This window comes from Scylla paramamosain, chromosome 4 (assembly GCF_035594125.1).
Source record: "Scylla paramamosain isolate STU-SP2022 chromosome 4, ASM3559412v1, whole genome shotgun sequence".
NCBI lineage: Eukaryota > Metazoa > Arthropoda > Malacostraca > Decapoda > Portunidae > Scylla > Scylla paramamosain.
The window spans coordinates 2,115,001-2,129,826 of record NC_087154.1 but is presented as its reverse complement, the minus strand read 5'-3'; the positions used below and the strand labels follow the sequence as shown (position 1 = coordinate 2,129,826).

General features: G+C 44.3%; 1 protein-coding gene across 1 annotated transcript in view; it reads right to left on the bottom strand.

Moving 5' to 3' along the window:
* Positions 1-14,826, bottom strand: part of LOC135097575 (protein grainyhead-like) — a 235,375-nt gene that overhangs the window by 176,652 nt on the left and 43,897 nt on the right.

Genomic DNA, 14,826 nt, shown 5'->3' with positions numbered 1-14,826 from the left:
CACACACAGCAACTCTACCGAAGACCTGAAAACTAGCATTAGTATGGATAGCAGAAAATTAGTACATACTCTCTAATAAGTAAATAAATAAATAGGTAAATAATAAATGAATAAATAGATAAATAAATAAATAAACAAATAAAGAGATGAATACAGAAAGAAGGAAAGAAAGAAACAGAGGAAGAGAGAAAAGCGATATAGATCCTACTGAAGAAAAGAGCATGAAACAGCAGCCTCCGAAAATTTGCTTCCGTGAAATTAAATTGACGAGCAAAAGACAGACAAGAGGAGAAACCTGGTACTTAAGAACGAGAGCTGTCAGTAACTGTGATGATGATGATGATGATGATGATGATAGTGGTGGTGGTGATGATGATGGTGATGGTAGTGATGATGGTGATAATGGTGATGGTGATGGTGGTGATGATGATGATGGTGATGGTGATGATAATGATGATGGTGATAAAGAGGCGGAAGAGGAGGAGAACGCTTTCAGCTCTCTTAGCATCAAAATAAAAACGCTATCAGTTACTCGCCAATCCTCAATTTATTCGTGCGTGTAAAAAAAAAAAAAAAAAAAATACATAAAATAAAATAAATTAAAAGATTAAAAAAAAAAAAAAAAAAAGAGATGAACAAAAGGAAAATTCTACAAATATTCAGCATAATATCACCAAGACTGCAAACGAGTGACAAAAAACCCCCAAGCTGCGCACATGATACACAACACGGAGGCGTAAATGAAAACTCCTGCAGATAACATGACCAATTTCCGTAAAACAGTGAGGCTGACGTAAGTGTTTGTAAAGAGACAACCTTGTCCTCTAATTGATAACTTTTAAAAAATGAACACTTCGTTAATTTACTGATAACGGATAATGAATGTCCCTTTTTTTTCAGTCTCTGGCGGTTAAGGTCGTAATTAAGTCCTTGCAAACCTACGTATCCGAATAAAAAAGAAGGTTCTGCGACGAATCCTTTCAGCGCCGCCGGATAAAAATTGCCAATTGAATGCGGGGAAAAAGTAACTCATAATTCAGCAAACGATGAATTCCTGACCATTAGAAAAGCTCAATTAGGAACACGAGGACGACAATCAGCGAATGAGCGACCATTGTAAGTAACCCGCTGCGCTTTCTGCCATGCGGGGTTGGTGAGAGAGAGAGAGAGAGAGAGAGAGAGAGAGAGAGAGAGAGAGAGAGAGAGAGAGAGAGAGAGAGAGAGAGAGAGAGAGAGAGAGAGAGAGAGAGAAGAGAAGAGAAGAGAAGAGAAGAGAAGAGAAGAGAAGAGAAGAGAAGAGAAGAGGAGAGGAGAGGAGAGGAGAGGAGAGGAGAGGAGAGGAGAGGAGAGGAGGAGAAAAAACAAAAACAAAGGGGTAAGCTGATAAAATATGAGAGAGAGAGAGAGAGAGAGAGAGAGAGAGAGAGAGAGAGAGAGAGAGAGAGAGAGAGAGAGAGAGAGAGAGAAGGGAAATATAATGGAACACTTCTCCACTCCTCCAGAAAATGTAGAGATAACGAGATTCTCTCACACACACAAAAAAAGTCTCAGCGCTTAATTGGGGCATTGCACTGCCTTGCCCTGATCATCTGGCAGCCGGCTTTCAATAAATGATCAGGTTTTCTCAAATTTCTACGTTCTTTTATTATTAGGAATTTTTTTTACCTACTATTACGGTAATACTGTCAACATCACTTAAAGAGTGGACAATTACGTAGTACATTTTTTCCCTTCTTGCTGATATTTATGTAATAATCTCGCATAAATAAAGCAAAAGCAATTTTCTCTTGACTTGAGTTTTCTTGGGAATTAATTTTGTGGCGAAAATTTGTAACAGCGAGTGACGTATGTAAATATATACCTTCCTTCATCCGCTCTTTGTGTTCCGCAGCCAATCCCAAGGGTTTATCTGGACGGCTAATTAGAAAGATATATTTTCAGGAATTCTTGGCAACAGCGGAGAAAAATGTCACCTCGTATCTTGGCAAGAGATGGGCCGCACGATAGCCATGTCCCCGCAGCTCTCTTAAGGACGAACTCTTGCTAATGGTAAACAAGATTCGCTTCTAAAAACACCCACTGATGTGACCCTCATTCCGGGAGAGGCGCGGACCGGCACAAGGCGCATCGTTATCAGAGTGCAACCGGACAAGACTCAAGATCCACAAAACTCTTTAGGGATGTTTTTATTCCCCGCCCGACGGACGCCTCTCATTCGCAGACACAGGAGCTTGGGGGACATAACGAGCAGGACCTAATGGCTGCCTCCCGCGAGCAAGGGCGCGAGGAAGCGTATTCCTGGCCAATATTCACGGCTTCATTATAGTGATGGGGCTTATCATTTTAATGACTTACTTAGGCATTTTCTCGCTCTCCACAAAAAAAGCTTCCTCATTGACTACTTTACTCTGAATTAAACACAAAACAATTCAGGAAAATGTGTGAACTTTTCTTAAGAGAGTTCAGTGCCATAAAACCTCCTCTCTGGAAAAGTTCATCGACCAGATCCATTTAAGTAAAAGTGGGAGGACACCAGATGACTGATAGGCGGCATCTCATCCATTTAATGAGTCCGCAAGAGTCTGGTCAGGCCGCGTGGGGAGGAAAGAGGAGGGAGACTTGGGAATGGCGCTCATGGGGAAGGGCAAGATGACGTTAAAAAGAAAGGAATGACGTGACATTCAGGCCGAGAGGCAAGGTGACCTGATTGAGGGAAGGTGCGGAGTGAGCATGGAAGGAGGGGGACAGTAGGTAGGGAGGAGGCAGTATGCAGGGAAGGGGTGAGTACAGAGGGAGGGGGTGATGACAGTGATACTCAGGAGTCACATGCATGAGTCGAGGAGGCTCACCGTGAGTCTACAAATACTGCCTGTAGCTGTCACCTGTTTCAATCACGATATCTTGCTTTTATGTGCTTTAGTTACAGATTTATGATACACGAATATTCGAGTATTCGCTTTACTTTCCACACACACACACACACACACACACACACACACACACACACACACACACACACACACACACACACACACACACACAATCAAAAGTGAGAAAAAAAAAGACGCACACATGTGAGATTGCAAAAATAATATCTAAGTACAAAAGGAAAAACGAACTTAATTCCTCTTTCTTCTTCTTTTACTATTATTACTGTTATTACTGCTGCTGCTACTACTACTGCTATTAAGACTACTACTACTACTACTACTACTACTACTACTACTACTACTACTACTACTACTACTACTACTACTGTACTACTACAACAACGACTACACTCGCTCTGCCTTTACTATTAGTCTAAATCGGAGAAGTTCTAAAGGAGGCAGCTCCAATCCATTAACCCATCCCCGCCTAGTCTGATAATTAATGTCTTGTGGAGCACTTGGGAGGCAACAATGACGATATGATGGATCAGGTTTGCCTGTTAACGACCCCGGCACAGCCTTACACGCCTGCGATAAGAGAGAAACCCAGAGGCCGTGCACTAACGCCTCTCTTTCTTTTAGCTCAAAGTGATGTTGATAGTTTGAGCAATGACAATAAAAGTAGTAGTATGTAGTAGTAGTAGTAGTAACAGTAATAGTAGTAGTAATAACAGCAGCAAGAGTTGTAGTAGTAGTAGTAGTAGTAGTAGTAGTAGTAGTAGTAGTAGTAGTACTAGTAGTCTTAATAGCAGTATTGTATATTTGAACATTTATTTATAGCCATTTCATACATTGTATATTTATATTCCATAAATTTTTTATTATGGCTAGCCTTTTTTTAAGCGTAAGCTTTTCAGGCAAAGTAGTAGCAGCAGCAGCAGTAATAACATTAATAATAGTAAAAGAAGAAGAAAGAGGAATCAAGTTCGTAGTAGTAGTAGTAGTAGTAGTAGTAGTAGTAGTAGTAGTAGTGGGGACAATGACAATATTAAAATATGTGTCCATTACGATCACAAATGTCACGCTCCTACAAATAACAGGATTTCACAAAGCTGTCATATAAAAAACAAGATAAAAAAAAAAACCCGAAAGAGAAGAATATGCGTTTCCAATCATGCCTCACGCCTGCCATGCGCCACCCCGTGCATGACTCGCCAGGTGTGTGTGGGTCAGGCTTTCCCACACCCTACCTGTTCCTCTCCTTCGCCCCTCGACAAGCTTGTCCTGCATGCCACCTCATGCTACACACACACACACTGCTTACAAGTACAGGCGACCTGCGATGCTTGTCATGCGGTGATTGTACACACGCACGTGCACACCGGCAGATTGAGAGAGAGAGAGAGAGAGAGAGAGAGAGAGAGAGAGAGAGAGAGAGAGAGAGAGAGAGAGAGAGAGAGAGAGAGAGAGAGAGGAGAGAGAGAGAGAGAGAGTGAGAGAGAGAGAGAGAGAGAGAGAGAGGAGAGAGAGAGAGAGAGGAGAGAGAAGAGAGAGAGAGAGGAGAGAGAGAGAGAGAGAGAGAGAGAGAGAGAGAGAGAGAGAGAGTTTCAATCAATACACATTATACGAAATATGCACAGGGATACGTATTGCAGAAAAGCATAAATGTTGGCCATTTGAGATGCTCAACCTGCAAATGTGACAAACAAATAACGCCTCTGGCTCTAAAATTACTTTTTTTGTTCGACAGAGGAGTCAAGCACACACACACACACACACACACACACACACACACACACACACACACGTCAGGTAGGTAGCAACATCTCCCATCCGGCGGCAGCGTGGGGAGCTTGGCTTGCCCCGATAATAATCTCCTTCATCCATCATTCCTCTCACCCTCTCCCCAACAAAGTCCACGGCGTGCCATCACAAGGCCGGCCTGAAACGCTTCCCATCGCCGAGAGCACGTGGCGGCGAGACAGGGACAGTGAGGGAGGTGAGCGTGTGATGAAGCTAGAGTAGTGCGCGAGAAAGAAAGTAATGGCTGGAGGTGCAAAGTAACACGTTTTCGGGAAGTTAGAAAGACTGGTGATTGTAGGACCTCGTGTGCACGTCGGCGTGAGGGACGGAGATTAATTTGAATTCCTCGGTGGGCAGAGGAGGATGGTTTAGGTGGGGACCTCCGCGGCACCCTCGACCCTCCTGCAAGGCGGTGCTAATGCCTCGCCCACACACCCCTCGCAGGGCCCTTTGTAGGCCGAGCGCCGGACGGGGGAAGAAAGACTAAAATTGACGGCTTTCAGCAAAACCGTGAAAAGAGCTTCATGCTTTTCCCTGACTCGTGACTTCATGGTCTTTACTGCTGCTTGCAAGGCGGGGGCGCGATGTCAGCGAGAGTGTGAGAGAGATGTGGAGGCTGTGAACGTTGTAAATGGAATAGAATCGTGTGTTTTCTTTTCATTACTGTTGAGTAAAAAAGAAACAAAATAGATATGCGAAAAGCTAATTCTAAAAACACACACACACACACACACACACACACACACACACACACACACACACACACACACACACACACACACACCACTGCTGGTTTCAATCTTAGGCACCTGGAAGGGAGAAAGGAACCAGACAGGTAAGACAGGTCGGGCAAATGAAAGTTATGGTTGTAGAGGCAATGCTTTCTCTCTCTCTCTCTCTCTCTCTCTCTCTCCTCTCTCTCTCTCTCCTCTCTCTCTCTCTCTCTCCTCTCTCTCTCCCTCTCTCTCTCTCTCTTCTCTCTCTCTCATAAAGTCATAAGAAGTGATATTTCAACTGCATGGTTTAGTTACGGCAATTTCGATTGAACACGCTTGTAGAGAGAGAGAGAGAGAGAGAGAGAGAGAGAGAGAGAGAGAGGAGAGAGAGAGAGAGAGAGAGAGAGAGAGAGAGGAGGAGAGAGAGAGAGAGAGAGAGAGAGATAGTAATGGACATATTTACGAGACTTTGTACTTCCATAATATGTGTGAATAGATTGGAAGCTATGGATGTAGAGTACACACACCACACACACACACACACACACACACACACACACACACACACACACACACACACACACACAGAACACACACACACACACACACACACAACGGAGTACAGAACAGCGCAAGGAGGTGATTGTACGCGTTATAGATGAAACTAACACTGTTAATACGTAATGAGATGCCCCGAGGTAGGCAGGGCCGTTTACGATGTCTAAATGATGGTTATGGCGGCGGATGAAGCGGCGGCGGGCAGGGGGGTTGAGCTGGGGGGAGGGAAACTATAAAACTTGATTAAATGCCCAAATATACCTGGCGGACGATCGTGTTGCGGGGCGTTTGCGTGGAGCGATGTGACACTAATGGTCTGTTTTCATAGTGTGTGACTACTAACACTGCCGCTCCCATTTTTCGTAATTCTTACAAACGTGGAGGTGGTGTTACTGGTGTTACTGTTGTTGTTGTTGTTGTTTTTGTGACACTGTTGTTGCTCCTAGCCCTACCACCTACTCTTACAATAATAAAAAAAAAAAAAAAAACTACTACTACTACTACTACTACTACTACCACCACTATTACCTACTACTACTACTACTACTACTACAACTACTTATACTAAAAAGAGGAGCAGCAGCAGCAGCAGCAACAACAACAGCAACACCAACAACACCACCAACAACAACAAGATCAACAGCAATAACATCACCCATCATCTTAACAACGATAAGAACAGAAATACAATAACGAGTGTGAGGGTAACAGCATTGCAAGTAATGTTAATAATAGATAATGATAGAAACAAATAAAAAAAAAGAAAAAAAATAGTAAAAAAAATAATAACAACTGCGAGGTTCTACTAATAATGAATCTTGTACATAATATTAAATGAATCGATATTTCGCCATCCTTCAGACCGCAGTGTTTGTAACCATCATGTCAGAAAACCAATTATGTACCACAGGGCACTGAAACACATGCCCGGCATCAAAACACACAACAATTACACCACACAAAACAATTACACCACACACAACAATTACACCACACAAAACGAATGAAAATCGATTACTAATGATGAGAACAATAACATAACAACCAATTAAGGCAACACTACACACACATAAAAAGTCGACTTACAAAAATTCAATAACGATACACGAAAAAAAATAACAATAATCATTCCTAAAATAACGATCAACAACAAATAAGAGGAGAGGAAAGAAAGCGATGTTAGAGGTTAGAGAGAGAGAGAGAGAGAGAGAGAGAGAGAGAGAGAGAGAGGAGAGAGAGAGAGAGGAGAGAGAGAGAGAGAGAGAGAGAGAGAGAGAGAGCGAAGCCAGGTGGTAATGTGGGTGGCTCGGTCGGCTGTTGTGCGGTGGTGGGTAGTGGTGGGTGCGGAAGGGAAGGGGAACTGTTAGAGTGATGTGTGGGCGGGGGCAGTGCGTAGGCGAAGTTAGGGGCCTCTGAAGGGAGAGTGCCAGGCTGTAAGGGCGGAAGAGAGGGCGTAAGGTGACAGTGACAGGAGGGAAAGGTCCGCCTCGAGGGAGATGATGGCGCAACCTGTACTTAAGCATCGTCCTGGAATTCACTTAGGGTCATAACACGCCTACGGGTCACGAGGAGTTGCAAGGGATGTCTTCTGTCTCACTGCTGCACGTTGGCTGCTTATTCTTTTCTCGTTCTTACTTTCAAGGGGAGACTCGTAGTAAATAATAAACGAGAACAGATAAGTACAGAAGCAAGCCAACAGTTCTCCGTCTCTCTCCGTCTCTCTCTCTCTCTCTCTCTCTCTCTCTCTCTCTCTCTCTCTCTCTCTCTTACATTTCGCAACAAAGTGAATTTAATTTACTGAAAGACAAACAGTTACTGGAACAAAAAGGCAGACACAAACAAAGACACACACACACACACACACACACACACACACACACACACACACACACACACACACACACACACACACACACACACACACACAGCCAATGATCCGCACAGAAAGTCTCCGCCCCACAATAATACAAAACATGGATATTTACGATGACAGATGATAACGACAAAGTTCACTATCATCATCGCGGGGAACAAGATAAACCTCTCCTAAAACTCGACAAGCGTGTGTTGTATAAATATTCGGAAAAAGCAAAACAATCAAGTATACGCAAACATCATACACACACACACACACACACACACACACACACACACACACACACACACACACACACACACACACACACGAGCAAGTAAGAACACTCTTTTGTTTTCAATTAAATGCCAAATTCTGTTACCCTGGAAAGTATAAATTGCCACGCTTCATGAAACTCTAGCAATATCGTATGCAAAATAAAAGTGGTTTGTATTCTTTTATGGGAAAGTGATTAAGATATGTGTGTGTGTGTGTGTGTGTGTGTGTGTGTGTGTGTATGTGTGTGTGTGTGTGTGTGTGTGTGTGTGTGTGTGTGTGTGTGTGTGTGTGTGTGTGTGTGTGTGTGTGTGTGTGTGTGTGTGTGTGTGTGTGTGTTTTATATAAAATCTCATGGCTGTTGACTTATTCATATTTGATATTATTTATCCTTGTGTTTGTCATTTTGTTGAAGTCTGACAATCATCACAGTCTTTTCTCTTTTCCTTTGTTCCCACACACACACACACACACACACACACACACACACACACACACACACACACACACACACAAGCAGTTTTCCGATTAGACACGATTAACTTTTATTGACGCCTTTTATTCATCATTTTTATAGTTTAAACAGGATGAAATTTTAGTGAAATTCTCTCTCTCTCTCTCTCCTCCTCCTCGCTCTCTCTCTCTCTCTCTCTCTCTCTCTCTCTCTCTCTCTCTCTCTCTCTCTCTCTCTCTCTCTCTCACACACACACACACACACACACACACACAGGAGTTTCTTGGAAGCAATAGATCTTGCTTAGCACATGTAATCTTCTGCCTTTTATACGTGAGGGAGCGCAGCGGCGGATCTCGCAACAAGGCGGCCCAGAACACTGCCCATTCATCGCAGGAAAATCCCAGTCATTGCACGTTCCCCGAGACAGCCTCGTGTCCCGCCAGACGAGCGACGCACCTCACAAAACACTTGAAGGGAGACACGCGCGACTTTGCCTTGTGTCCGTAAAAAATAATGGAAATAATTGTGAGGAGGTTGGTTATTTGAACTATCTGAACTGCTGTGGTAGTGGTGGAGTATTATTACGAGTATTTAGTGTGAGGATGGACAAGAAAACAGAAGAAGAAGAAAAATAAGAAGAGGAAGAAGAAGTTGATGAAGAAGAAGAAAAAAACAACAAGAAGAATAAGAACAAAAAGAACAAGAAGAACAAGTAATCATTTATATACACAGCCTGTCTTTTCCTTTACATACAACATGGTATAACAATGATAACAATAATAATAATAATAATAATGAGGAAGCTGAAAAAAATAACGGTGGAAAAATATAATGAAAGATAAATCGTGAGAAGACAAAAGCTCCAGGACGAGAAGTTAAGTGTCCCGCCCGCCTCCCTCGCCTCCTGTGGCCAATTACGAGGAGTGATGAATGCGGAGAAACACGTATTATAAATTATTAAATTACGACGCCTGACGAAAAGTGATAAATGATTATAAAAGTTGACGAACAGTAATGATAATAATAATAATAATAATAATAATAATAATAATAATAATAATAATAATAATAATAATAATAATGATGAAAAAAAAAAAATCTTGTCTAAAACCTTTCCCTCAGTTCATCCTTGACATTGCCAGTAAATTAAGGCAACCTCCCTCATGAATATGGTAATTTAATCAGTTTAGTCAACGAATGAATCTTAGGCCCATCACAGGCACCATCATCATCACCACCATCACCACCACCACCACCGCCACCACCACCACCACAACCACCACCACCACCCATCACCTGTAAGAAGCAGCGCCATAAATATCAGCAGCACCCTAACTCCCTACCTCTCACACCACCTATCACTACCCGTCGCTTCCCATTACCACCTCTGGCACCACCACCACTACCACCACCACCACCACCGCTATCGCCGCCGCAGCCGCCGCCCCGTCGCCTCCTAAAGCCCACTCTCCACGCCGCTCTTCCCGTCAGCACCGAAGCCGTAAAGCGAACAATGGCATGCAAGGGGCTACCGGCCGGCTTTACTTCGATAATCAGCATAATTAAACAACGCCAAGACCGCTTTTTTTCTTTATACGACCCACCCAAAAGGGGCATCTTTTCCATATTCTCCTTGGGGATGGTTTACAAAAACTTGCCCGTCCGTTCCTTCCATTGCCCTTATTCATTTCCCCACAAAATTCCTTTTCTTGCCCTCATTCCAGCGGCCACACTAGCAGAGTCTGGCGAGCAAGCGAGCTTCCCTGTTCCCTCCATCCATCGTTAGTCCCTTGTGTTTTGCTCCCTTCCTGCACAGTATCTCCTGGCGACTGAAAGGTGGTGTCTCCCCTTCCATCATCCTTCACAATTAAAGACACAACATTCTTACCTTCCTACTCCATCCGCACCCCTTTTCTTCCGCCATAACTTCTCTCCCCTCCCCTACCCTCCCTCCCCTGAGCCTGCCGTATATAGCACCTCACCCAGCTATGGCCTGGAGGAGAATTCTGCCACACCTAATTTGTCCCATCTATCAGCGCCGTCTAGTCCTCGCCAACTCAACAAACATTTCCCTTCATTATCTCACGCGACTCGTTAGCAACATGCGCACCGTTTTCTGCGTCTCTTGTCTTGTGGTCCTCTTCCCTCCATGGACTAACCAGCGCCCAGTGGAGTCTCCGGGAGTGTAACCCACGGACGGCCCTCCCAAGTCATCTGTATGCGGCAGCAGGAGTCTCCCTCGTCGACGCTAGTCCCTCACGCCGATGCCACCTAAGTTCTGGCCAATAATACATCACCTGCTAATCCCAGAAAATTTATTCACGAACACATCTCTTTCTTCTCGGGGCAAAATCTGAGTTAGAGCTGAGCGGGTTTCGCCTCTCCTCTCCCGGGTTCCTTATTTCTCGTGTGTTGCTTATTCAGCGACGTAAATTTCTGGGTTTGGCGAGACTCCGTAAAAAGTTCGTTCATTGATGATGCTCCACCTGCGGCGTCCGCTGATTGTTTGTACTTATCAAACCAAATCTCGACTCCCCGGATGAATTACGCATGAGAACTCTGACCATAAATACAAAAAAAAGTTAAAAAAAAAAAAAAGCACCACGTGAACGCAACTCAGTATGGAAAAAATAATAATACATAGATCAATAACTAAACCAGTTCAAAATACGTAATTCATCTGTCAGTATTCAGTAACGAAAGAAAATATTGAACTATACTTAAAATTTAACATGTAATTTAGAATCATCATATGAACGTAAAAACACACACACACACACACACACACACACACACACACACACACACACACACACACACACACACACACACACACACGGACGGACGGACGGACGGACGGACGGCCAAGTATCGTGGTAATATGAGGGAGATAAAAACAAAAAGATCATGAGGAGTAGATATAGTTAAAGGAGGAAGAGGAGGAGGAAGACGACAACGAGATCGTCGAAGAATCAACAACAACAACAACAACAACAACAACAACAACAACAACAACAACAATAACAAAAACAAGTACAACAACAAAAACACCACCAACAACAACAAAAAAAAAAAGGAGAGAGAGGAAGAAAATAAAATAGACAAAACATCAGAAGAAGAAGAGCAAGAAGAGCACTGAAGGAACACGAACCAGAAAGCGGGCGAGAGAACGAAAGAGCAGGCGGCAGATAAAGATTGAAGACAGATGAAGAGGAGTCTGGGGAACAGTGTTTTGAGACAGTTATCTGGGAGACGTATCGCCCAACACTGAGCTCAAGCGTCGCCGTATCTGTGTGGCAGGAAAACACGAGGCTGTGACGCATAAGTTAACGCTGGCGAGATAGCGTGGCCACGAAGAGAGGAGCCCGTATTGGTGGAGGGGGAGGGACACTGGGCTGGTACCATTTTGCGTGTAGGTGGAGAGAGAAATATAAAAGGCCTTTACTTTTTTGAGGAGAGAGAGAGAGAGAGAGAGAGAGAGAGAGAGAGAGAGAGAGAGAGAGAGAGAGAGAGAGAGAGAGAGAGAGAGAGAGAGAGAGAGAGAGAGAGAAAACCACCGCACGCACGCACGCAAGCACTCACTCGCAGACAACTTTTGCTACGGAACCCCTTCACCATCACTGTAACATTTAAGATTTACAAAAAAACATATTCTCCATCCATCAATAAGCACTAAAGTCCAACATAAAACTCTTTCACTGACAATATCATATTACAGGAAAATATGCACAAGGCGTAATATACGACACAGGTAAACGAGGCTTCCCAAAAAATCACCCCGCACGATCACACACACTCGGGAAGCATTATTAACCTTCATCCCAGCAGAGTGAAACAAAAATCTGATTAGCTCAACTGCCAAAGATAACCATTAATAGTAGACAGGAGGAAGAAAAAGAATTTGTTAGCGGTCCGGCTGATCTGATATCCGAGGAAACATTTCACTTCGTCTTGCGGTAAGTGATCCGTGGCCGCGGAGACCCTCTTGGGAGGAAAAGGCCGGATCTCTTGTGTCTAATTCTCTGTAACTCGCGCTTATGAACCAGAGGGCAACGCACTGTCCTGCCCCGAGTCTCCTTGCCCCAGGGATCAGGGTAACCTCGCCAGATACCATTTCAATGATGACTTTATAGCCGATGGATGACGAGATACGGACTTTGACATTACACCTAATTACTCACACGGTAGGGGAAAGTCAGCGGGGGCGAGCGTGTCTGGAATCTTAATAAATCCCTCGTGAGGCCGATAAGAGTAATCGTGCACCGGTCATGCTCTTAAATTCACGGCGGACCCTCGCTTCCCGGTGATGTAGTGGCCACGGTGAACTATTAATGGATTATGTATGGCGCGTGTTCTCCGCCTGAGTCACCCGCACCACCGCAGCAAAACTGGACACCGCCAGGCACCGCTTTTTCCTTCTCGTCTTGGTGTCTCTTGAGGCAGAACCAGCGAGCCAAGGTATAGAGGGTGACGGGGGCTGGTGGAGTGTGGTGGAGGGAGGACGTGGATGATTAGGGGATGGGGAAGAATATGAGGATGAGGGGCAGATGAGGGAGAGGAGAAGCGTGCGGGGGTGGAAGATGAGACAGAAATATAGAAGAGTGGGGATGAGGGGAAAAGAATGTGAAAAGAGGGAGTGGAGGAATGGAGGGAAAAACAGCTGGGGTGTATGAGGCACAGACGTTCAGAGAAAGGGATGAGGTGGTGTAAGGAAGTGTGGAGGACGATCTACAAGTGTGTTGTTATCTTAATGAGACAGAGGAAAGGAGCATCTGTGGCGTGCTAGTCCAAAACCCATCATCATCATCATCATCTTTTTTACAATTCTGAAGGATAAAAATAAACACATTCCCTCTCATTTATCATCAAAACATTCTTCCTCTTTTTCTTCGGACGTGCAAAGTAAAGCAATCCTCTCTCGGATATTCACTCGAGTGTTTTTCCTTCTCTACTCCGCGTTCCCTCTCTTCTTATACCTCTCTTTCCCCTCCTCCTCCTCCTCCTCCTCCTCCTCCTCCTCCTCCTCCTCAGGCGCTGCATCCCAGTGGTCCCCATCAGGAAGGATGAGCCATCCCCTTCCCCAGCCGCCCCCAGGTGACCCCTGCGCCTGGTGTCATGGCACCTGCTCCATCGCCAGCCTGAATAAGAATGTCTGGATAATAATCGCCAGAGGTTCACCAAAATCACGCTGAAGCTTATCGGTGCACGAAGGTTCCTCCTAAAAGCAATCCTAGATCAACTGAAGGTTAATGATATCAGTTTCAAAAATTACAATATAATTGCCAGTGCAGAAATAATCCGATTTATATATTATCGTGATGCATTTAAGGCCTGATGCTCGGAAGGTTTTGCCAGGGAGTGGCTCCGCTGCCTCACCCTCGGTCCTGGTTCCCTCTCGTCCATAATTTTACCATCGCCTGATTACAAGTTGCTGGTGGAGACTATCATTTGTGGCAGATGTCTGATGCACTGGAGTCTGGTTAGGGAAAATTGTTGCTCATTAGGATCTAAGCTTTCGCATTTAATATGAACATTTTCCGTGAGACATTTTTTCATCCCATGGGAGTAGCTAGCAATCTATTCTTAATTGGAAAAAAATATGGATGTGTGAAAAACATGATTTTGCCATAAAGGAAAGGCGCAAAGTAGACAAACAATAAGATAATAAGAAGAGACTTGCTTGTGACATTTCGTGTGTCTGAGTCATGCGGCGAATTGTATTCAAGTCCCTTCTGTTTTTCTTTACTTTTGGACGCTTGTTTTCTCGTCGCCCCCGATGTATTAATTTCCTGCAGATGATGACAACAACAACAATGAAGACAAGCCAAGGTTTCCAAGACTGTGCTGTTATTTGGATTGCTACTCCCTCACCCTCCTGTTTTCAATCCTTTTCTTGTCTCCCTCCCTGCTCTTCTCCCTCCTGCCTGCATCGTTTGGTCCTGTCTAACTTCCACAGCTACACCTTTTCGTCTCTTGTCTTCTCCCTGCACTGTTTTTCTTCGTCTGCACTGCTCCGCCTTTTTTCTCCCGACTCTCCTCTCCTGCAATGCCAAGATTTTCTACCTCTGTTCTTCGCTTTCTTACTGCATCACTTCACCTTCTCTGCTTCCGTCTGATTTCTCCCGCCTCGTCTTCTCGTCTCTTCCATGCGCTGTTTTCCTTCCTCTGGTTTCATCTTCTTCGATTCTTCTTACCTTCCTTAATCTGGTTTTCCTCTCCTGTACCTTTCCTGCGTCGCTTTATACTCTTAACGCTCTGTCCAATATATCACAGCAAAACCTTCTCCGATTT